The sequence below is a fragment of the Symphalangus syndactylus genome, chromosome 13, assembly GCF_028878055.3.
Source record: "Symphalangus syndactylus isolate Jambi chromosome 13, NHGRI_mSymSyn1-v2.1_pri, whole genome shotgun sequence".
NCBI classification, from domain to species: Eukaryota; Metazoa; Chordata; class Mammalia; order Primates; family Hylobatidae; genus Symphalangus; species Symphalangus syndactylus.
Window position 1 is genome coordinate 49,847,159 of NC_072435.2, and position 22,963 is coordinate 49,870,121.

The following is a 22,963-nucleotide window of genomic DNA, read 5'->3' on the forward strand; positions in this document are numbered from 1 at the left end:
AGTGAAAGTGAACAATGGTGAAAGGTAATTAATGTCAAAATTAAGATCTCCTCACTCTCTCTTTCCCTCTCTCTCCCTCCCTCTTTCTCTCTCTCTTGGTTTGTCACACCAAGGCTGGATTGTGACAAAAATAAATCAAAAGGTCACTGTGCAGGAAGGAACATAAAGAAACAGAGAAAGAAAAGAACAAAGAAGAAAAACAACAGAAAGTCATTCTAAATATTGTGGAAACAAACTGAAATTGAGGTTAGAAAAACAACACAGGAAGGTCCAAGTAGTCCCAGGTACTTGGGAAGCCGAGATGGGAAGACCACCTGAGGGAGACTGGGGAGATTGAGGCTCCAGTGAATCATGATTGCATTCCTCTCCTGGACATGAATGGTACTGCCGCCAGTGAGATCCATCTGGTCAACCTTAGACATGGGAAGGCGAGAGCCATCTGACCGACCTTAGACCTGGCAAGCTGGCGGCTAATTCCAATGCTTGCAGCCAACATGTGTCTCAAAATAAATTTTTAAAACCACCAGTAAATATAGAACAATAACAAATAATAACAATGTTAAAGACCAATACATAAATAAGCGGGCGTGAACAATAATGAAAGATAATATCACAATTAAGATCTCTCTCTCTCCTCCGTTTGTCACGCTCAGGCTGGAGTGTGACCAAAAATAAATGAAAACGTCAACTTCAGCATGCAAGAAGAAGGAGCATAGGAGAATAGAGAGAGAAAAGAACAACGAAGAAAAACAACAGCAAATCACGCTAAGTATTGTGGAAACAAACCGAAATTGGAGTTAGAAAAACAACACAGGAAGAAGGTTCATGTATTCTCAGGTACTTGGGTGGCCCAATTGGAAAGATCACCCAGGTGAGACCAGGGAGATTGAGGCCGCAGTGAATCACAATCACATCTTTCTGCTGGACCTGAATGATAATGCTGCCAGCCAGAGCCATCTGGACGGCCTTAGACGTGGGAAGGTGAGAGACATCCGTTCGACCTCAGACATAGCAAGGAGATAGCCATCTGGTCGACCTTAGATATTGGAAGGTGAGAGCCATCTGGTTGACCTTACGCATGGCAAGCTGTGGACTCATTCCAATGCTTCTGGCTGAGATGGGAAGATCACCTGGATGAGACTGGGAAGATCGAGGCTGCAGTGAATCACAATCCCATCTCTCTGTTGGACTTGAACAGCACTGCCACCAGTGCTGTAGTAGGACAAGTCGCAGACAAAACTTCTCAGATATCGGATTAAAGAAGGAAGAGGTTTTTTTATTTGGCTGGGAGCATTGGCAGACTTGTGTCTTAAGAGCCGAGCTCTTTGAAAAAGAAATTCTTAGCCCTTTTAAGGGCTTACAACTCTAAGGGGTCTACGTGAAAAAGTCATAATAGATCAAGTAAGCGTGAGGAACGTGACTGGGGGCTACATACATCAGCTAACAGAACAAAAAGTTTTACAGTGCTTTCTCATACAATGTCTGGAATTTACAGATAACACTAGTAGTTTTGATCAGGGGTTAATATTACTATTATTTCAACCACCAGGGCCAGGTGGTGGTGCCAAGGTCGTCTAGTTATTTATCTTACTTCTGTTTCTTTCCAACTTTTTGCTTTCTCCCTTTTCTCCTGTCTATAAACTAGGGAAAAGGGGAGGTTGGGGAGAAACTGGGGAGGACAACAGGAGAAGTGGTGATCTCATACCATATTTCCACCCTTTGAGAATTTTCACTTTTTAGTGGGAGTTCTTACTCTTATCTTCACTTTCTGAGTCTTTTTGTGAGATAGAGCGATAGTGATTCGTATAATACACGTGTGCTGAAGTTTTCTGATGAACCAAAGTAGCAACAAAACTTTTTATCATTCGAAAAAGCAAGGGTAACACACAGGGGAGCAGCAAGCAAGTTCCTATCACTAGCAATACACCTACAATCAGGGGTTTAAATCCTCCTACAGCTGGAAACTATTTTCTAAATAGACTCAGGATTAAACTCGTGCCAAACCTGTACAGGCACATGTGCCACCTTTGTCATGTCCTTGACTATGTTTTCAACTACCTGTCCTTGATCATCTACTTATAGGCAGCAATTGGTTAAGTTAAATTTTCTACAAACTCCTCCTTCAGCTGCTAGGAAGTAGTCCAAGGCCAATCTATTCTGATAGATAGCATTCCTCATTTGGGTTTCCTGCTGAGCTAAAACAGTCAAAGCTCTGCCAGTTTCGTTAGTAATTATTTCTAAGATGGCCTGCAACCATATGATCTGATTGAGCATGTAGATGGGGGTTTGGTATCCTCATGAGCCGTCTTGTGCCTATGTGGCAGGCCTATAATACTGTATGATCCTTTCGGGGGCCACTCATTATCTTTCCAGTTTCCTATAACTATGCCTTTCTTTTCTCAGGAGGCATAGACAGGGAAACCTAGGAGCTCACCTGTTTTTATGGGTAATAAGAAAAAGATGGCTTAATAATGCCAGTAACAAAACTGCCTGCCTATTTATTAGGTAACCGAATGTAGGCTCTGTGCCCACATATCCAGTATAGTCCAGTGGGAGCCATCCAGTCCTGATGAGATTCTGGATGAGCCTAAGCAGTTTTTAATTTAGAAAATTTACTAAATGGATTCTTTTCAGTGTGGTTTAGGCCTCAGCAAGTAATTGTCTTTGTTGTGCTGTTATACAACTTCTGTCCTAAACAATTAAGCTTTCCTACAGGGATGATAAAGTCTTTCTTTTCTCTAGCTATACAGTGTTGTCCAATAATTGAAGTTTTTAGGACCTAGAAGTTGCTAGCTTGGGCCTTCTGAACTGGAATTATATCAGGAGCTGGATCAGTAGGCACCAACTCTCGGGCTTCCTAAGGCCATCAGTCTCCAATAGTGGTTCTTCCACATACATAATGAGAAGTAACATTAAGGGAATGAGCTACATTTTCTGCTAATTGGAGAAACAAATTTTTTGTCTTTTTTGGAAGTTCTGGTGCTGGTAGATTCAGCTTTTCATAAAAGGGTTGAAATATTGGTTTGGGAGAGTGCTTGTGGACCTCCTTTCTAATTAAAATGACAACTTGGGGGTTTAACCCTGTCCTACCGATCCTTAGGGTTACACGTTCTCTTTTTTTTCCAGTGGGGATCTAGGGGATTGGTAATTATTGGTTCTGGGGGGTTACAGTGACCGGCAGCACAGAAGGGGTTGGCTTCCTTTTTCTGAAGATAAACCAGGTCCTTTTTGTTCTTTTTCTAAGTAGCCTAAATAACACATGGCCAATAGCACAATTTTCACAAACCTTTGACTCATGACAAACATATTTATTTTCTACTCTGTAGCTCCTTTCCTAGTTAAGATAACCACATCCTATTCTTAGCTTTTTACTATTAATGGCTGCACAAGCATCAAATCTTAAAGTTATTTGTTTGGGGATTCCTTTTTCTTCTGTTCTAGTTATTATTTTACTTGTATCACCTAGGAAAAGTCCAGTTATTATTCTTATTTCAAAAACGGTGGTTGCAGGGGGCTCAGATGGGTTATAACACACATCAGTTCGGTCATTTCCTGGGCTACATACCTTGTACTGAGTGGCATTATACAAACAAGTTTCTTTTAATGTTCCTATACATTCATAATAACTATAGAACAGAAAGATTGTTTTAATTTGCTGTCCTACCTCGGTGACCTGATGAATACACTGGGAACAGTCCTCAGTTTGAGTAAGGTCTGTTGAAGCCTTTACTATATAAGTCCAAAATTTAAGAAAAATGAATCCTACGATGAGCTTCCTCATGCTTCGGCCTTGCGTGGACCAGTCAGCTTCCGGGTGTGACTGGAGCAGGGCTTGTCGTCTTCTTCAGGGTCACTCTGCAAGGGTTGTCTGGGCTTGGTCTTGCCTCCTAGGTTTCAGGTGCTGTAGGTTTTACACGGCTGTGGTGGATGCAGGCTGGGATTCCTTCTACCTTCACAGCGGTGGGAGTGGTCAGGATGACAGTCTGGGGTCCTCTCCACCGTGGACACAAAGAGGCTACGTTCCAGTCCTTGATCTACACTCGATCACCTGGGGAGAAAGGGCGAACTGGGGAGAATAAGCTAACAGGGCATCTCTCACTTACCTAGGCTGAGATAGATTGTGTAATTTTTCCTGAAGCCTGTAGCTGTCGCTGTAACCCAATTTCACCTAACTCTCGGGGAGTGCCTGGAAGTCCTTGCAATATAGGAGGGGGCCTATGATATAATATTTCATAAGGGGAACATCCTGTTCTTTTAGAAGGGGTACATCTAATTTTAAATAATACCATAGGGAGAGCCTGTATCTATTTTAATCCTGTTTCCTGACATACTTTCCTTAAACTATTTTTGATAGTCCAATTCATCCGCTCCACCTTTCCGGCACTCTGAGGCCGGTAGGCAGCATGCAGTTTCCATGTGATTCCTAATACTTTTGCCGTCTTCTGTACCAAGTCAGCCACAAATGCCGGCCCGTTATCTGAGCCGATCCTTAAGGGCAGTCTAAATCTAGGAATAAGATATCGAAGAAGCACACGAGTTACTTCATGAGCTTTCTCAGTTCCTGTTGGATAAGCCTCCACCTACCTAGAGTAGGTACACACAAGAACTAGTAAATACTTATCACCTCCACACTTTGGCATCTCTGTGAAGTCCACCTGGAGATCTTCAAAGGGGGCTGCTCCATAAGCTTGTATGCCAGGCGGAACAGCTGGACCTTGCCTCACATGATGCCGTAGGCAGGTAACACACCGCTGCGTCACTGTTTTGGCAAGGGCTGACAAATGCGAGATGTAGAAACACTGGCCTAACAACTTTTCAAGTGATTCTTGAACTAGATGGGTGGTTTCATGCACAGCCAGTACAACTGCAGCTCCTAGCAGCCGTGGCACAGCTACTCTCCTATCCGGTAACTGAATCCATCCTTCCTCTATCAGTTGTCCTCCCTCTGCCTGGAGAAAGTCCTTTTCTTCTTTAGAATATGTAGGTACAAGATCAGGTGCTTGAGGGAGCAGGGGGGCTGTGACTGATGCCCGGAAGGGGGCAGATGCTGCTTTTCGAGCCTCTGAGTCAGCGTGGGAATTCCCTAAACCTACCAAGGTGGAAGCTCACTGGTGTCCTCTGCAATGCATAACTGCCACCTTGTGGGGTTTCTATACTGCTTCTAATAATTGCAACATTTCTTGTTGATATTTTATATCTTTTCCTTTAGAGTTCAACAGGCCCTTTTCTTTGTATAATGCTCCATGCACTTGAAGGGTTAAAAAGGCATATCGAGAGTCAGCGTAAATGTTTACAGTCTTACCTTCACTGAGTTCTAAGGCCTGAATTAAAGCAATGAGTTCAGCTTTCTGAGCTGAAGTGCCCTGGGGCAACGATCTGGCTTCAACAACAGTGTCCAGAGTTACTACCGCATACCTTGCACATCTCTCTCCTTGTGGGTTGATGAAGCTACTCCCATCCACGTACAGTTCCTAGTCTACTGATGCCCAAGGCTGACCCTGGAGGTCAGGTCTGCTAGAGTAAACTGAGTCCAACACTTCTACACAGTCATGCTGGACAGGGCTCTCAGATACTGGGAGCAAGGTAGCGGGGTTCAGGGTGTTACAAACTTCAATGGTTATACGGGGATTTTCACAGAGCAAACTTTGGTACTTAGTGAGTCTAGCATTTGTTAGCCAATTATGTCCTTTATTATTCATTAAAGTCACCACAGCATGGGGGGCCTTTATGTTCAGGTTTTGCCCAAGAGTCAGCTTATCTGCTTCTTGTACTAGCAGGGTAGTTGCTGCCAAGGCCCTCAAACACGGGGGCCATCATTTAGAAACCCTGTCTAGTTGTTTAGAGAGGTAGGTCACCGGCCTCGGCCAGGGCCCCACAGTTTGGGTCAAAACTCCAACTGCCATCTTTTCTCTCTCTGACACATAGAATGTAAAAGGCTTTGTCAGATCGGGTAGCCCCAGGGCTGGGGCTGACATAAGTCTTTCCTTTAACTCATGAAAGCCTTGATGTTGCTGGGATCCTTATTCAGAAGGTTCCTGGTTCTTCTCCTTTGTGACCTCATACAAAGGCTTAAATAATACTGTAAAGTTTGGGATCCACAGTCTGCAAAACTCTACAGCCTTTAAGAATTCTCTCACCTGCCTTCTAGTCGTAGGCTCTGGTAGATTACAAATGACCTGCTTTCTTTCTGATCCTAGTCTGTGCTCCCCCTGTCGGATAGTAAATCCTAAGTAACGTACCTGCTGTCGGCAGATCTGAGCTTTTCTCTTGGACACCTTATACTTACAGTCCTCCAGGTGCCGGAGTAGAGCATCTGTTCCTTTGGCGCACCCGACTGCCGTGGGGTGTCCTAGCAAAAGGCCATCAACGTACTGGAGCAACACACAGCCTAGGTTTCTGGTGGGAATCTTCTGGTGGTCTCGAGCCAATGCCTCCCCGAAGATGGTGGGGGAGTTCTTGAACCCTTGGGGAAGCCGGGTCCAAGTGTACTGAGTAGTGACACCTGACTCCGGATATTCCTACTGAAAGGCAAACAGCTTCTGGCTCTCAGGGGCTAATCTAATGCTAAAGAAAGCATCTTTCAGGTCCAAGCAGGTGAACCAGCTGTCTTCAGCTGGCAGCAACCTCAGCAATGTGTATGGGTTAGGTACTGTTGGATGTAAAGTCACTGTAGCCTGATTAACTAAATGCAAATCCTGTACCGGCCTGTAGTCCTTGGTCCTAGGCTTGGGAACAGGCAGGAAGGGAGTGTTCCATGGAGACTGACAAGGAACTATAATTCCAAAGGTTCTTAGGCGCTTGAGATGGACCTGGATACCTTCAAGAGCTTCTCTGGGGACCGAGTACTGTTTTTGCCTAACCGGCTGGGCCCCAGGCTTAACTTCTATAAGTACGGGGGCTTGGTTGACTGCCAACCCTGGAGGGTTGTCTTCTGCCCACACTCTTGGCCACCGCTTAGCCAGAGCTGGTCTTATCACTTGGCCTGACTCAGTTAAGAAAAGTCTCCATTCTTCCTCTCGGGGGACCGTAAGGGTCATAATGACTCCCGTTCTGGGTAACTTTAGCAGCAAAGAGCCATGCTTTATAAAAGAGATAGTGGCTCTCAATTTGCTAAGCAAGTCCCTTCCTAACAAGGGCAAGGGACAGTCAGGCATGTACAAAAACTGATGAATCACTTTATGTCCTCCTACAGTACAAGTCTGGGGCAAGCAGAAAGCTGGTTTTGCTGAAACTCCCATGGCTCCGATGATGTCAATAGTCTTTTTGGATAAGGGGGTGACCGGGGCGGTTACTACCGAATGTTCAGCACCTGTATCTACAAGAAAATCAATGTCTTTACCTCCAACTGTCATCCTGACCATAGGCTCTTTGGGGGTCCTTGAGCCCAGTCCCCCTCAGTCCAATAACCTTTCTGCCATGTTGAGCGGGGCCTCTTCCTCCTTGTCTGGAGCCTCCTTCTCCGAGTCACCTTGTTTTCCATTTAGCTGAGGGCATTTGTTCTTCTAATGTCGTATTTCTTTACAATAAGCACACTGATTATGCTGCAACATCTGACAGCCAGGCTGAGTTTCTTTCCTGGGGCCCCCCTTCCCTTGCCTCTTTGGGGGGACCTCTCTGATTGCTGCAGCTAACAGGTCGGCGTTTCACCGGGCCGGACGTTCATTCTCTCTGCGGTTTTCTTTATGACTTACTGCATCCCGGTTTACAAATACCTGGTTAGCTATTTCTAATAACTGTGATGTGTTCAGCCCTGCAAACCTAGCCTGTTTCTGTAGTTTTCTTCTAATGTCTTCTGCGCTTTGACTAACTAAAGCCATGTTAATCATGCATTGATTTTCAGGGCTATCAGGATCAAAGGGAGTATACATACAATAGGCTTCACATAGTCTCTCGTAGAATTGTTCTGCACTTTCTTCTTTTCCCCAAATGACCTCAGAGACCTTGTTAACATTTCTGGCCTTCTGGGCTCCCTTCTTTAATCCTTCCAAGAGCACTTCCCTGTATCAGTTTAGCCTTTGCATATCCTCTCTTTCATTTGGGTCCCACTGGGGGTCAGTTCCCGGTAACTAGGTCCTTACATACTCCTGGGAGTTTTGGTAATCAGCTGGTACATGTTCCTCTAGCCACTTAGTTGCTGCTTGGAGCACTCTCCGCCTTTCATCTGTGTTAAAGAGGAACATGAGCAACTGCTGGCAATCAGCCCAAGTGGGGTTATGGGTCTGGATAATAGTTTGGAGCAAATCAATTAGAGCTTGTGGCTTTTCAGTATAGGATGGGGTATTGTTTTTCCAGTTGAGAAGGTTGGCAGAGGTGAAGGGCTGGTAAAAACACGCCTCTCCACCATGTGCCCATCCTCATCTATTCCAGTATACCACTGCTCTCTCAAAGGCATTTGTATCCTTATTTTGGGTCTTAAACGAGCTACCAAGGGAGGGGTTTCTCCTGAGGCTTCACCTCCTCTCTTGTCTACTCTGGGTGGCCTAGGGATATGTTTGTCTTGCGGAGGTGCAAGCACTGTGGACTCAAAAGTGGGGAGCCTCTCTCCCTGGTAAGGGGAGGGCACCACTGGGATCACTGGTGCCATCTCCTGAAATGGATCTTCTGATGTTGGGTGGAACAGAATTTCAGGAGTTGATTTCCCTCAGTGGGTGGAGCGGGATCCTTCCTTGGCTATCTGTCCCTTTGCTACTAGCACTGCTGCTGCCTGCCCTCTTAGCCACTGTGGAGGGTCTAGCACCAGCTGTAACCAAGTGTTTATGTATGGAAACTGTTCTGAGTGTCCTGACTTACCAGTTACCTTGTGCCATACCTTAGAAACAAGGGACCTGTCCAGGCTTCCTTCTGATGGCCAACCCACTTCTAATGTTGGCCAATCTATTTCACACAAAGTTCTAAGTTTCCCTGGTGTCATAGTAACCTCATAGTCTCCATTAAATCCCTTCTTAAAATTTTTCAACATAGTTCCTAGTGGAGTAGGCTTAGTTTGTGTCTGACCCATGTTTCCTTGAGACAAAACACTAAGCTCACACCACACACACACCACAGAACAAAGAATGGGTAAAAAGGGCACACACACACTTTTTCAGTTTTCACCAAACAAGAATCAAAACCAAAATCAGAGTATCCAGAAATCCAAGCCAGGTCAAACCATAACCAAAGTATCAAGCAATTCAAGTCAAGTCAAAAACAAAAACCAAAGTGCCAGTACAGGCACGCCGTGGGTGATCAGGCCACGCTTCCACTCAAATGGAGTGGGCAAGTTCCGAAGATCAGTCTTACCAAGTTTCAAGTGTCCGGACTCCAAGTGCCTGTTCCTTCCTGGTGCTCAGCCACTGCGTTGATCCTCCACGGGGGCCTACCACACACTGCTCTGACGAGGCATTCCACTGGGGCAATTGCCTACCGGGAGCTCTCTCAGGATCTGCGTCGCTCAAGCTGGCCAGAGTCCCCCCACAGGGATGCTCCACAGGGCAGGCCTAAGCCGCCTAAGGGGCTGCCTCGACTGTCCATCAATTACCTCGCTTCCCGGTCAGGGAACCAAGAAATGTAGCAGGACGAGCCGCAGACAAAACTTCTCAGACACCGGATTAAAGAAGGAAGAGGTTTTTTTATTTGGCCGGGAGTGTCGGCAGACTCGTGTCTTAAGAGCCGAGCTCTTTGAAAAAGAAATTCTTAGCCCTTTTAAGGGCTTACAACTCTAAAGGGTCTACGTGAAAAAGTCATAATAGATCAAGTAAGCGTGAGGAACGTGACTGGGGGCTACATACATCAGCTAACAGAACAAAAAGTTTTATAGTGCTTTCTCATACAATGCCTGGAATTTACAGATAATACCAGTAGTTTTGATCAGGGGTTAATATTATTATCATTTCAACCACCAGAGCCAGGTTGTGGCACCAAGGTCGTCTAGCTATTTATCTTACTTCTGTTTCCAACTTTTTGCTTTCTCCCTTTTCTCCTGTCTTATAAACTAGGGAAAAGGGGAGGTTGGAGAGAAACTAGGAAGGACAACAGGAGAAGTGGTGATCTCATACCATAGTGCGAGCCATTTGGTCGACCTTAGACATGAAAAAGCAGGAGCCATTTGTCATGTCTCCACTTCAGACATGACAAGGAGAGAGCCATCTTGTCAACCTTAGACATGGCAAGGTGAAAGCCCTCTGGTCGACCTCAGACATGGCAAGGGGAGAGCCATCTAGTCGACTGCAGACATGACAAGGCGAGAGCCACCTGGTCAACCTCAGACATGAAAAGGCAAGAGCCATCCGGTTGACCTGAGACATGACAAGTTGAAAGCCATCTGGTCGACCTCACACATGGAAAAGTGAGAGCCATCTGGTCGACCTTAGACATACCAAAGCAAATGCCCTGTGGTTGACTGTAGACATGGCAAAGTGAGAGCTGTCTGGCCAATTTCAGACATAGCCAGGCTAGAGACTTCTGGTTGACCACAGATATGGCAAGAGAACTATCTGGTTGACCTGAGACATGAGAAGGTGAGAGCCATCTGGTCAAGCTCAGACATGTCAGAGTGGCATCTGGTTGACCTCAGACACGGCAAAGCAAGAGCGATCTTGTCGACCTCAAACATGGCATGGTTAGAGCCAGCTTGGCCACCTTAGACATGGCGAGGTGAGAGCCATCATGTCAACCTCAAACATGGGAACACAAAAGCCATCTGGCCGACCTTAGACATGGCAAGGCGAAAGCCATCTGGTCTACCTAAGACAGGGCAGGGTGAGGGCCATCTGGCCCACCTCAGAAATGGCAAGGGGAGAGCCATCTGGACAACATGTGACATGGCAAGGCAAGAACCATCTTGTTGACCTCAGACATGGCAAGACAAGAGCCATCAGGAAGACCTCAAACATGGCAAGGCGAGAGCCATCTCGTCGTCCTTAGGGATGGCATGGTGAGAGCTATCTTGTCCATCTTACACATGGCAAGGTGAGTGCCATCTTGTTGACCTCACACGTGGCAAGGTGAGAGCCATCTGGTTGACCTTAGACATGGCAAGGCGAAAGTCATCTGGTTGACCTTAGACAGGGAAGGGTGAGAACCACCTTGTTCACCTCAGACATGGCAAGGCAAGAGCCATCTGGTCGACTTCAATCATAGCAGCTGAGGGCCATCTGATCAACCCCAAAAATAGGAAGGCAGGTGCCAGCTAGTCGATCTTAGATATTGTAAGGTGAGAGTTATCTGGTGGAACTTAGACATGGCAAGCTGGTGGCTATTTCAGTGCTTGAGCCTGACATCTGTATCAAAATAAATTTAAAAACCAACTATATATATGTAATATCAAACAATATCAAAATCCAAATAAAGTGGGAGTGAGCAATAATGAAAGGTAATTAATACCACAATTAAGAACTCCTCTCTCTGTGTGTGTCTTTCTCTTTCTCTCTCTCTCTTTTTGTTTGTCACACCAAACGGAAGGATGAAGTGTGACAAAAAATAAATCAAAACATGACATGGGAAGGTCAGCACCATCTGATCTACCTTACATATGGCAAGGTGAGAGCCATGTGGTGGACCTCAGATATGGCAAGGTGAGAGCCATCTGGCCGACCTTAGTCATGGCAAGCTGGTGGCTAAGTCCAAGGCTTGTGGCTGACAACTGTATCAAAATAAATAAACAAAAGTAAGTATATCACAATATCAAACAACGACAATCTTAAAGATGAAATAATTAAGCCGAAGTTAACAATAATAAAAGGTATTTAATATCACAATTGAGAACTCCTATCTCTCTCTCTCTCTCTCACTGTGTGTGTGTGTGTGTCTGTTTGTCACAACCAGTGTAAACTGTGACAAAAAATAAACCAAAGGTCAACTTCAGTGTGTAGGAAGGAGCATACGAGAATAGAGAGAGAAAAGAACAACGAAAAATTACAGCAAGTTACTCTAAGTATTGTGGAAACAAACTGAAATTGTGGTTAGAAAAAATACAGAGGAATAAGGTCCCAGTAGTCCTAGGTACTTGTGAGGCCGAAATAGGAAAACCCTTGTTTAAAAGACTGTTTTGTAAAACTAACCTGTCTCACGACTTTCTAAACCAAGCTCAGGTTCCCTGTTATTGGGTGAACCATCCAACGCTTGGTGAATTCTGTTTCACAGTAGGAAGATCCAACACCAAACAATCAAAAAGCGATGTCGGTATGAACTCTTGGCCACTACAAGGCAGTTATCCCTTGTCCACCTCAGACATGGCAAGGCAAGAGCCATCTGGTCGACTACAATCATAGCAGCTGAGGGCCATCTGGTCAACCATCTGGTATCTTCTCTGACACGTCCTGCTTAAAACCCAAACAAAACATCAAAAGGATCATGAGGCCCTGCTTTCCCTGTCTGTATTCGTACCGAAAATCAAGATTAAGCAACTTCTGCCCTTCTGCTCCACGGGAGGTTTTGGTACTCCTTGCACTCACTTCCAGACACCTGCATTACTGTTCGACAGGTGTACAGCGCCAGTCCAACTCTGCACCTGGCACTATTCCTGGAGCAGTTAACATCCAGCCAGCATGTGGCCAGGTGCTTGGCGCCAAAAGTGTGAGCCCCTTGTGGTTTTCCTCCCCAGCCCTAACTTCACCAGGTCAGTGAAAAAATGATCAGCGTAGTGGAATTTCACCGGCAGCCCACAAGGCCGGTGGACCTCACCCCATCTCCTCAGACAAACAGAGGGGTGCCAGGGCCTTTCACTTATTCTACACCTCTCATGTCTCTTCACCGTGCCAGACTAGAGTCAGTCTCAACAGAGTCTTTGTTCCCTACTGATTCTGTCATGCCCATTCCTTTGGCTGTGGTTCCACTGGATAGCAGGTAGGAACAGTGGGAATCTTGTCCATCCATTCATATGAGTCACTAATTGGATGGTGAGGCATTTGGCTACACTTAAGAGAGACATAGTTACTCCTGCCATTTACTTGTGCTTCATTGAATTTCTTCACTTTGACATTCAGAGCACCGGGTAGAATTCACGTTGTGTCAGCACCCACCATGGGCCTTCACCATGCTTTTTTTAAACGGTCAGATTCCCCTGGTCTGCAGCAGTTCTAAGAGGGCTGATAGGAAGTGGCAATAGTGAGGTGGGGAAGGATAGGGAAGAGGAAAGTATGGCAAGGTGGGGTGGGGGATGTCTGCAGAGGGGTGCCGCTAGCATTGGCGGGTGGAGTACAGCTCCTCATCCAGCCACTGCCTGCACCCAGCCCCACTTCAAGCCCCAGCCAGACTGGCAAAGCCCTTAGAGCAAATTCTTACCCTGAACTTACTGATCCAGCTTGCTGATTTCCCTTACCTACATTGTTCTAACATGCCAGAGGCTGTTTACCTTGGAGACCTGTGGATATGGTTACAGCCTGCTGTGAGATTTACACCCTCTCCCCCAGATTTTCAAGGGCCTGTGAGAGGTCACCAGGTGCCGCCTGAACTACGATTCTTTCCAAGGCACAGACCCCTCTCTAAGGGTGAATCCACTACAGGGCGCCCTGCTCTTCACAAAAAGAACTCTCCCCTGGGCTCCCACCACCTTCTCCAGGATCACTTCCATTACCTCCCTGAATGCCTCATGGTGCCCATCTCTCCCACTCTGGATTCAGAAATCTGAACTTGACTCCCTTTCCATTGGCTGAGGGCAATGGAAGTCATCATCCATCCCTTCAGAATGGCACTCGCCTATCTCTAGGGACCGAGTGACCCATCTTCAACTGGAACCCTTCTCCACTTCAGCCTTCAAAGTTATCATTTGAATATTTGCTACTACCACCAAGATCTGCACCTGGGGCAGCTCCACCCAGGCTCACGCCCAAGGCTTCAAGGCTCACTGCAGCGGTCCTCCCACTCATAGCAGCATAGCATCCTGGGGGCTCCAGCGGGAGCAACCACCCTCACCACTCCCATCCATTCTGAACTGCTGGCAATGGCCGGGTATGGGCCCAATGTTTCAGTACCATCCATTTTTCAGGGCGAGTTGATTCTTTGTTGTTGAACACTCCTTAGCGGATTCTGACTTCCGTGGCCACCGTCCTGCTGTCTATATTAACCAACACATTTTCTGGGGTCTAATGGGCATTAGCATCAGGCACCTTAACATGGCATTTGGTTCATCCCACAGCAGCAGTTCTGCTTACCAAAAGTTGCCCGCTAGGCACTAGCATTCCATACCTGGCTCCATGCCATCGAGCTGGGCTTCTAAACCATTTAAAGTTTGAGAATTGGTTGAGATCATTTCGACTCCAAGACCCCTAATCATTCGCTTTACCAAATAATTGCGTGGCATGGGGTTTTTGCGAGAGCGCCAGCTATCCTTAGGAAAACTTCAGAGGGAACCAGCTACTAGATGGTTGGATTAGCCTTTTGCCCCATACCCAGATCAGATGACAGATTTGCACGTCAGGACCACTACAGACCCCCACCAGAGTTTCCTCTCGCTTCGCCCTGCCCAGGCATAATTTACCATCTTTTGGTGCCTAACACAAGTGCTCATGCTCCACCTGCCCAGTGCAGTGGGCGAGAGCAGACGGTGGTGCACCCTTGGCAAACTGGAGAGGCCTCAGGATCCCACCTCAGCCAGCCAGTGCATCAGCCTTCACCTTCATTGCGCCACAATGGCTTTCGTGTGAGCCCCTGACTCGCACACGTGTTAGACCCCTTGGACCATGTTTCAAGATGGGTCATGTGGGTAGCCGACAGCGCCACCGGCCTCGTGCACTCCTTCCACTGTTCTTTTGAAATGAGTGCATGGCCGAAGAATCTCCCCAGGTCCGAGAGCAAAACCAGCCTGGGGCACACCACAGTCAGCCCCAGCCCCTCCCATGAGGCCTACTCGCTGGGGCCAGGGAAGGGGTGGTAGAGTAGTTACAAAGTGGGAGGGGTGGCCCAGCCCCCTAGAGGGAGGCTGTCATGCCCCCACGGGGGATCCCCTCATGGGGGGCTCCCACTGGGGTGGGCGCAGGGAAGGGGAGAGCAGGGCAACAGGTCTCACTACCTCAGTCCCGCGATTTGGCGAGTGCTACTGCTGAGGGACTGTAACACTCGGGGGGTGGCCCACCCCACGCCCCTCCCGAGGGACAGGGAAGACATGACCCCCCGAGCCACCTTCCCTGCCGGGACTTCCCAGCCGTCCCAGAGCCGGCGCAGCGCCTCGGTGGAAATGCAGCCGGTGGTGGCCGGTCACCATCTGGAGGGCAGTCCCCAACGTCTCCCCCGCCTGCCCAACCCACCCACCTCCGCACCTGCTGGGGCCCGCCACCTCTAAGGAGGAGGAGGGATGGCCGGGGAGGGAGGGCAGTTGGAGGCGTCGGTTGGAATGGGAGGCAGGAAACATCCGCCAGACCACTGGCACAGCCTGACCTGCCGCCTGTTTGAATCTTCCATCAGACTGCATGGATCCCACCCATTTAAGTCTTAACGGTTTCACGCCCTCTTGAACTGCGTCTTCAAAGTTCTTTCCAACTTTCCCTTACAGTACTTCTTGACTATTGTGCTCTTGAGCCAGTATTTAACCTTAGATAGAGTTTGCCACCAGCTTGAGGTTGCATTCCCAAGCAACCCAACTCTGGAAAGACCCAGGTGTGGCAGCCAGGGGCTGCTAATGGCCTCACACCGTCCACAGGCTGGCTGGGCCTCAATCAGAAGGACTTGGGCCCCCACAAGTGGCGTTGGGGAGTGAGTCTTCCATACGCCACATTTCCCGCACCCCACCAAGGGGCAGGGATTTGGCACTGGGATCCCTGTTCACTTACCTTTACTAAGGGCATCCTTGTTAGTTCCATTTTCTCCACTGACTAATATGCTTAAACTCAGCGGGTTGCCACCTCTGGCCTGAGGTCGCGTCTTGGAATAAAGGAAGGGACAGGCGGGCAAGGAGGATGCGAGCCTGGACACTCGGTTGGGAGACAGGCCCAGTGAGGGAGGTGGGCGAGGGTGACAGAGAAGAGCTGCGGCTGATGGTGTCCCTGCCACACCAGAGCCAGATGACGATAGGGAGAAGCAAGAACTAGGGGCAGGGAATACACAGTACTCTCACGGTCCAGAGGACTGTGACTGAGGATGTGGCTCCACCCCGCCCCAATGTGGAAGCTCAAGGGGGCCACAGGGGCTGCACAGCCATGAACCAGAGGCAAGCACACAATGACGGATGCCGCCATGGTGTCCCATGGGTCACCACCAGGGCACCGCCAAGCACGCAGCTTGGCCTCGACCCCAACCGGGGGGGTCACGCAGGGCAGACTTCCGGCCCCAGAAGCGCACAGCAGGCTGGGCGGGAGAGGAGGGGGGTGCGGGGAGGAGCAGCAGTTGGCCGGACACCAGGCTGCCACCGGGGCGGGCGGTGAATTGTGGCGGGCGGTGAACTGTGGCGACCAGGATGAAATCTTGCTTTCCACCCCCTCAACCTTCCCCACCCACCACCAGCCAACGTACGATAGCACAGGACATTTTACCCAGGCCCAGGCGAACCCCGGACGGCTTGCAGCACGAGGGAGCTCTCTAGGGGAACCCAGACTGTGGCAGCCACAGGAACTCGGCCCCAGCCGGCTCTTTTCCTTCCTCTCACAGGCAGTGGGATCCCTCCTAATGAAGGCTCCTTTCCCCACCACGTGGTCCCTCACAGGGCTTGAATGGATGGATGGGAGGTGGGAGGAAGGTGCTAATGGAAGAGGAGGGGGGCACCACTAGGCCTGTACTTGGGAGGACAGAGGGGCCAAGGAGCCCTGCAAGGGAACAGCCAGCCATGCACCCCTGGGAGGCCAGAAGCACACCCTGGGTTGATTGCTCAGCAAGAGATGACTCAGACAGGTGTAGCACTGGGAGGAACACGGAGCCACAAGTGCATTTGAAATGGTGATCAGTGTGTCCTGCAACTCACACTAATCATCACAGCTGGCTGCATTCTTCATCAATGCAGGAGCAGAGTGATCCACTGCTAAGAGTTTTACAGGTTCTTTGGTGAGGGACACCCAACAGGGGGAGGCCCCCCTGGCACAGCACATCCCCGAAGGGGTTGCCTCAGGCCAGCCAGATAGTGAGACAGCAATGAGACAAATCTCTCAGAGGGGTTGGAAGGTTTCACCACAGGGGTGTGCACACCACCCCCAGAGGGGCAAGCACAGACACCCCACAGTTGCCAGGGGGTTCCCACCCCCGACAACGCAGAGCCCAACATGGGCAGCACACACAATGGCACGATGGCCACCAAGTAAGCCCCCAACCAGCAGTTGCAACCACGGCAATGACAAGAGAAAAACAAACAACTCCATTAAAAAGTGAGCAAAAAACATAGACACTTCTTCAAAGAAGGCATGCATGTGCTCAACAAGCATACGAATAAAAGCTCAACATCACTGATCATTAGAGAAATGAAAATCAAAACCACAATGAGATACCATCTCATACCAGTCAGAATGGAGATAATTAAAGGGTGAAAAAATAAATTCTGGTGAGGTTGTGGAGAAAAGGGAAGACTTATACCCTGTTGGTGGGAGTGTAAATTTGTTCAACCATTGTGAAAAGCAGTTAGGTGATTTTTCAAGGAGCTAAAAGCAGAACTACCATTTGATAGCTCTGCTAGCCACCCCATTACCGCATATATATCCAGAGAAATGTAAATTATTTTACCATAAAGACCCATGAATTCAAATGTTCATTCCAGCATTATTTACAATAGCAAGATATGGTCAACTTAAATGCCATCAATGACTGATTGGATAAAGAAAATGTGGTATATATACACCATGGAAAACTATGCAGCCATAAAAAAGAATGAGGCTTTGTATTTTGCAGGAACATGGATGGAGCTGGAGGCTATTATTCTCAGCAAACTAACACAAGAATAGAAAACCAAATACTGCATGTCCTCACTTACAAGTGAGAGTTAAATGATAAAAACTTATGAACACAAAGAAGGAAACAGCAGACACTGGGGTCCACTTGAGGGTAGAGGGTGGGAGGAGGGTGAGAAGCAGAAAAGATAACTACTATTGGGTACTGGGCTTAATATCTGGGTGATGAAATAATCTGTACAGCAAACCCTTGTGACACATGTTGACCTATGTAACAAACCTTCGCATGTACCCCTGAACCTAGAATGAAAGTTAAAAACGTTAAAACTTTAAAAACTTCTAGAAAAAAGCCGTAGGCAAAAATCTTATGACATAGAATTTGGAGATGGTTTTTTGACTATGACACCAAGAACAGGCAATAAAATAAGAAACAAATAAATTGGACTTAATCAAAATGTAAAAACTTCTGTATCAAAAAAAAAGAAAAGAAAAACAGAGTGAAAAGACAACCACTGAATGGGAGAAAAGATTTTCGAATCCTGTATCTGATTAAGTACATAAGGTATTGCAGAATATATAAAGAACTCTGAAAACTCAACAACAAAACTATTCAGCAACAGCATTTATAAAAGGGCAGAGGACTTGAATCTACAGTGGGTCAATAAGTATACGGAAAAATGCGCAGCATTACCAGTCATTAGGGAAATGCAAATCAAAACCACAATGAGATACCACTTTACACCTATTAGGGTGGCTATATAAAAATCCCCAAAACAACAAAAATGAAAAATAAGAAGTATTGGCTAGGATGTGGAGGAAGTGGAACACTGATGCATTGCTGGTGATAATATAAAATGGTTTATCGACTGTGGAAAATAGTTTGGCAGTTTATCAGAAGGTTCTAAATAGAATTACAATATGTTCCAACAATTCCACTACAGGTGTCTATCCAAAATAATTGGAAGCAGGGACTTAAACTGATACTTTCACATCGATCTTTGTAGCAGCATCATTTACAGTACAAAATGTGGAGCCTTAAAATGAATACAATGCTGATGGGCATGATGGCTCATGCTTATAATCCCAGAATTTTGGGAGGCCAAGATGAGAGGGTCTCCTGAGCCTAGGAGTTTGAGACCAGCCTGAGCAACATAGAAAAATCCCATCTCTAGAAATACTACAAAAATCTGCTTGACTTGATGGTGTGTGACTGTAATCCCAGCCACAGCAGAGGATTGCTTGAGCCTGGGGAGGTTGGGACTGCAGAGAGTCATGATTCCAGCCTGGGTGACAAAATGAGACTCTGTCTCAAAAAATTGTAATGCTAATACCTGCTACAACACGGATGACCCTAGATGATATTATACTGTGTAAAGTAAGCCAAATACAAAAGAATAATATTGGATTATTCCACTAATATGAGGTATCTACTTAGAATAGAAAGTTCAAAGATAGAGAAAGTAAAACAGGGATTATTTATGGCTGAAAGGAGGGTGAAATTGAAAAATGTTGCTTAATGGACACAGTGTCTGTTTGAAATTATAAAAAGTTTGGAAATGTGTAGTGATGAACATTGCACAAAATTATGAATGTACTTAAAGCTATTGAATAGTACAATTAAAATGATTAAAATGGTAAATTTTATGTTATGTGTTTTAACCACAATAAAAATATTAGTCCTTCCTTCCTTCCTTCCTTCCTTCCTTCCTTCCTTCTCTCTCTCTCTTTCTTTCTTCTTTCTTTCTTCTTTCTTTTCTTCCCTCTGTGGCCCAGGCTGGAGGACACTCGGCTCGCTGCAGGCTCCCTGCGTCCGGCTCCCGTGATTCTCCTGCCCTGGCCTGCGGGCTGCCTGGGATTACCGGCGCGCGCCACCACCCCTCCCTGGTTTTTCTCCTTTGGCTGGAGGCGCGGTTTCGCCATGTTGGCCGGGCTGGTCTCCAGCTACTGACCTCTGGTGGTCTGCCCGCCTCGGCCTCTAGAGGTGCTGGGACTGCAGACGGAGGCTCGCTCACTCAGTGCTCGGTGTTGCCCGGGCTGCAGTGAGGTGTCCTGGTCTTGGCTCGCTGCAGCCTCCGCCTCCCAGCCGCCTGCCTTGGCCTCCCAGGGTGCTGGGATTGCAGCCTCTGCCCGGCCGCCGCCCGGTCTGGGAGGTGGGGAGCGCCTCTGCCCAGCCGCCCGGTCTGGGAGGCGGGGAGCGCCTCTGCCTGGCCGCCCCGTCTGGGAAGTGAGGAGCGCCTCTGCCTGGCCGCCCCTTCTGGGAAGTGAGGAGCGCCTCTGCCCGGCCACCCCATCCGGGAAGTAAGGAGCCCCTCTGCCAGGCCGCCACCCCATCTGGGAAATGAGGAGCGCCTCTGCCCAGCCGCCCCATCTGGGAAGTGAGGAGCACCTCTGCCCGGCCGCCTCTTCTGGGAAGTGAGGAGCGCCTCTGCCCGGCCGCCTCTTCTGGGAAGTGAGGAGCGCCTCTGCCCGGCCGCCCCATCTGGGAAGTGAGGAGTGCCTCTGCCCGGCCGCCCTGTCCGGGAAGTGAGGAGCCCCTCTGCCTGGCCGCCCATTGTCTGGGACGTGAGGAGCGCCTCTGCCCAGCCGCCCTGTCCGGGAAGTGAGGAGCCCCTCTGCCCGGCCGCCCCTTCTGGGAAGTGAGGAGCCCCTCTGCCCGGCCGCCCCTTCTGGGAAGTGAGGAGCGCCTCTGCCCGGCCGCCCCTTCTGGGATGTGAGGAGCGCCTCTGCCCAGCCGCCCCATCTGGGAAGTGGGGAGCGCCTCTGCCCGGCCGCCCCATCTGGGAAGTGAGGAGTGCCTCTGCCCGGCCGCCCCATCTGGGAAGAAGTGGGGAGCGCCTCTGCCCGGCCGCCCCGTCTGGGAAGTGAGGAGCGCCTCTGCCCGGCCGCCCCGTCTGGGAAGTGAGGAGCGCCTCTGCCCGGCCGCCCCATCCGGGAAGTGAGGAGCCCCTCTGCCCGGCCTCCCCGTCTGGGAAGTGAGGAGCACCTCTGCCCGGCCGCCCATTGTCTGGGACGTGAGGATCGTCTCTGCCCGGCCACCCCATCCGGGAAGTAAGGAGCACCTCTGCCCGGCCGCCCCATCTGGGAAGTGAGGAGCCCCTCTGCCCGGCCGCCCCTTCTGGGATGTGAGGAGCGCCTCTGCCCAGCTGCCCCATCTGGGATGTGGGGAGCGTCTCTGCCCGGCCGCCCCGTCTGGGAAGTGAGGAGCGACTCTGCCCAGCCACCCCGTCTGGGAAGTGAGGAGCGCCTCTCCCCAGCCACCCTGTCTGGGAAGTGAGGAGCCCCTCTGCCCGGCCGCCCCTTCTGGGAAGTGAGGAGCGCCTCTGCCCGGCCACCCCGTCCGGGAAGTAAGGAGCCCCTCTGCCCGGCCGCCACCCCATCTGGGAAGTGAGGAGCGCCTCTGCCCAGCCGCCCCATCTGGGATGTGGGGAGCGCCTCTGCCCGGCCGCAACGTCTGGGAGGTCTACCACAGAGGCCAGAAGCAACGTGGGGGCTGGACGTGGTGGCTCACTCCTGTAGTCCCAGTACTCTGGGAGGCCGAGGCGGGTTGATCACTTGAGGCTAGGAGTTTGAGACCAGCCTGGCCAACATGGCGAAACATATGAAAAATACAACTGACAAACCAACCAACCAACCAAGCGACAACAAAGTAGGTCTACCCTGGAGTCATACTCTAATTTTTTCTATTTTCCTCCCTTTCTGATCCTTTATCCCACTTTCTTTTTCTTCCTCCTCCTTCTCTTCTTTGTCAAATAGAGGATTGAGTTATTATCATTGATCCATAAAAAAAAGAATATTATTATAAAAAAACAAAGAAATAGGGTCTCTCCATTTTTATAATAACAAAATATTTCTTCATCAGAAAAACCACTTTACTATAAAAGAAGTAACGGCAAAATCTAATTATATTTCAGTTAAGAGGTTATTCTCATCATGGATACCTAGATGATCAATGAATAGACAGTAAAAATGAGGCACACACACACGTATGTAATTATGAGACAAAATCTTGTATCCAGCATATATAAATAACTTCTACTAATTGATAAGGAAATAATGGAAAATGCAATAGAAACAAGTAAGTAAAATCAACAGAAGGGATGCAATGTCTAATAAGCAAATGAAAATATTGTCAACCCGTTAGAAACCAAGAATATTCAAATAAAGTCACTATCTGTTACCATCACATACCACTTGAAAGGCTAAAATATAAACAAAAGGAAATATCAATAGTTAACAATAGTATGAATAAGCCAAACATCATATACACTGCTTGTGGTGTAAAAATTTGTGCATTATTGAAACTTGTACTGTCTTTCAAAGCTTAGCAAATATAAACATATGACCCAATGACTTGATTACTGTGTGTATAGCCAACAGAAATTTGTTCATAAAGTCATCAAAACACATTGTATAATTAACACAAAATTATTATTCCTAATAACTCCAAAATAAGTATGACACACATGTATATTTGAAGTTAAATGATTAAATTAATTGTTTGATGGTTAAATAATGGAATATGATCACCAATTTCATGAACCACAACAACATGAAATAATACAGATAATTTTATTAAACATAGAATTTAAAATCTGCATACAAAATAATCCCTACTTTAAGATTCCATGTGTAGAAACTACAAAACAGTTGAAAGTACAGGTGATCTATACTGTTAGAAGTCAGGCTCATGGTTTCTCCTGGGGTTTTTGCCTGAGAAGGGCACAAGGAGCTCACTGGGAGTCTGACAGTCTTTTCTTTTCCTTCCTTTCTTTTCTTTTCTTTTCTTTTCTTTTCTTTTCTTTTCTTTTCTTTTCTTTTCTTTCCTTTCCTTTTTTTTTCTTTTTTCTTTTTTTCTTTTCTTTTTCTTTTCTTTCTTTCTTTTTTCTCTTCTCTTTTCTTTTTGAGATAGAGTCTTGCTCTGTCACTTGAGTTGGAGTGTAGTGACATGATCTCTGTTCACTGCATCCTCCGCCTCCCGGGTTCAAGCAATTCTCGTGCCTCAGTCTCCCGAGTAGCTCGGACTACAAATGCGAACCACTAACCTAGGCTAATTTTTGTATTTTTAGTAGAGATGGGGTTATGCCATGTTGCCCAAGCTGGTCTGGAACTCCTGAGCTCAAGTGATCTGCCCGCCTCCGCCTTTCAAAGTGCTGAGATCACAGGCATGATTCACCGCATCCAGA

The 22,963-nt window shown here is 47.9% G+C and overlaps 1 protein-coding gene across 1 annotated transcript in view; it reads left to right on the forward strand.

The window, feature by feature from the left end:
* Window positions 1–22,963, forward strand: part of LOC129459807 (zinc finger protein 208-like) — a 231,224-nt gene that overhangs the window by 88,065 nt on the left and 120,196 nt on the right.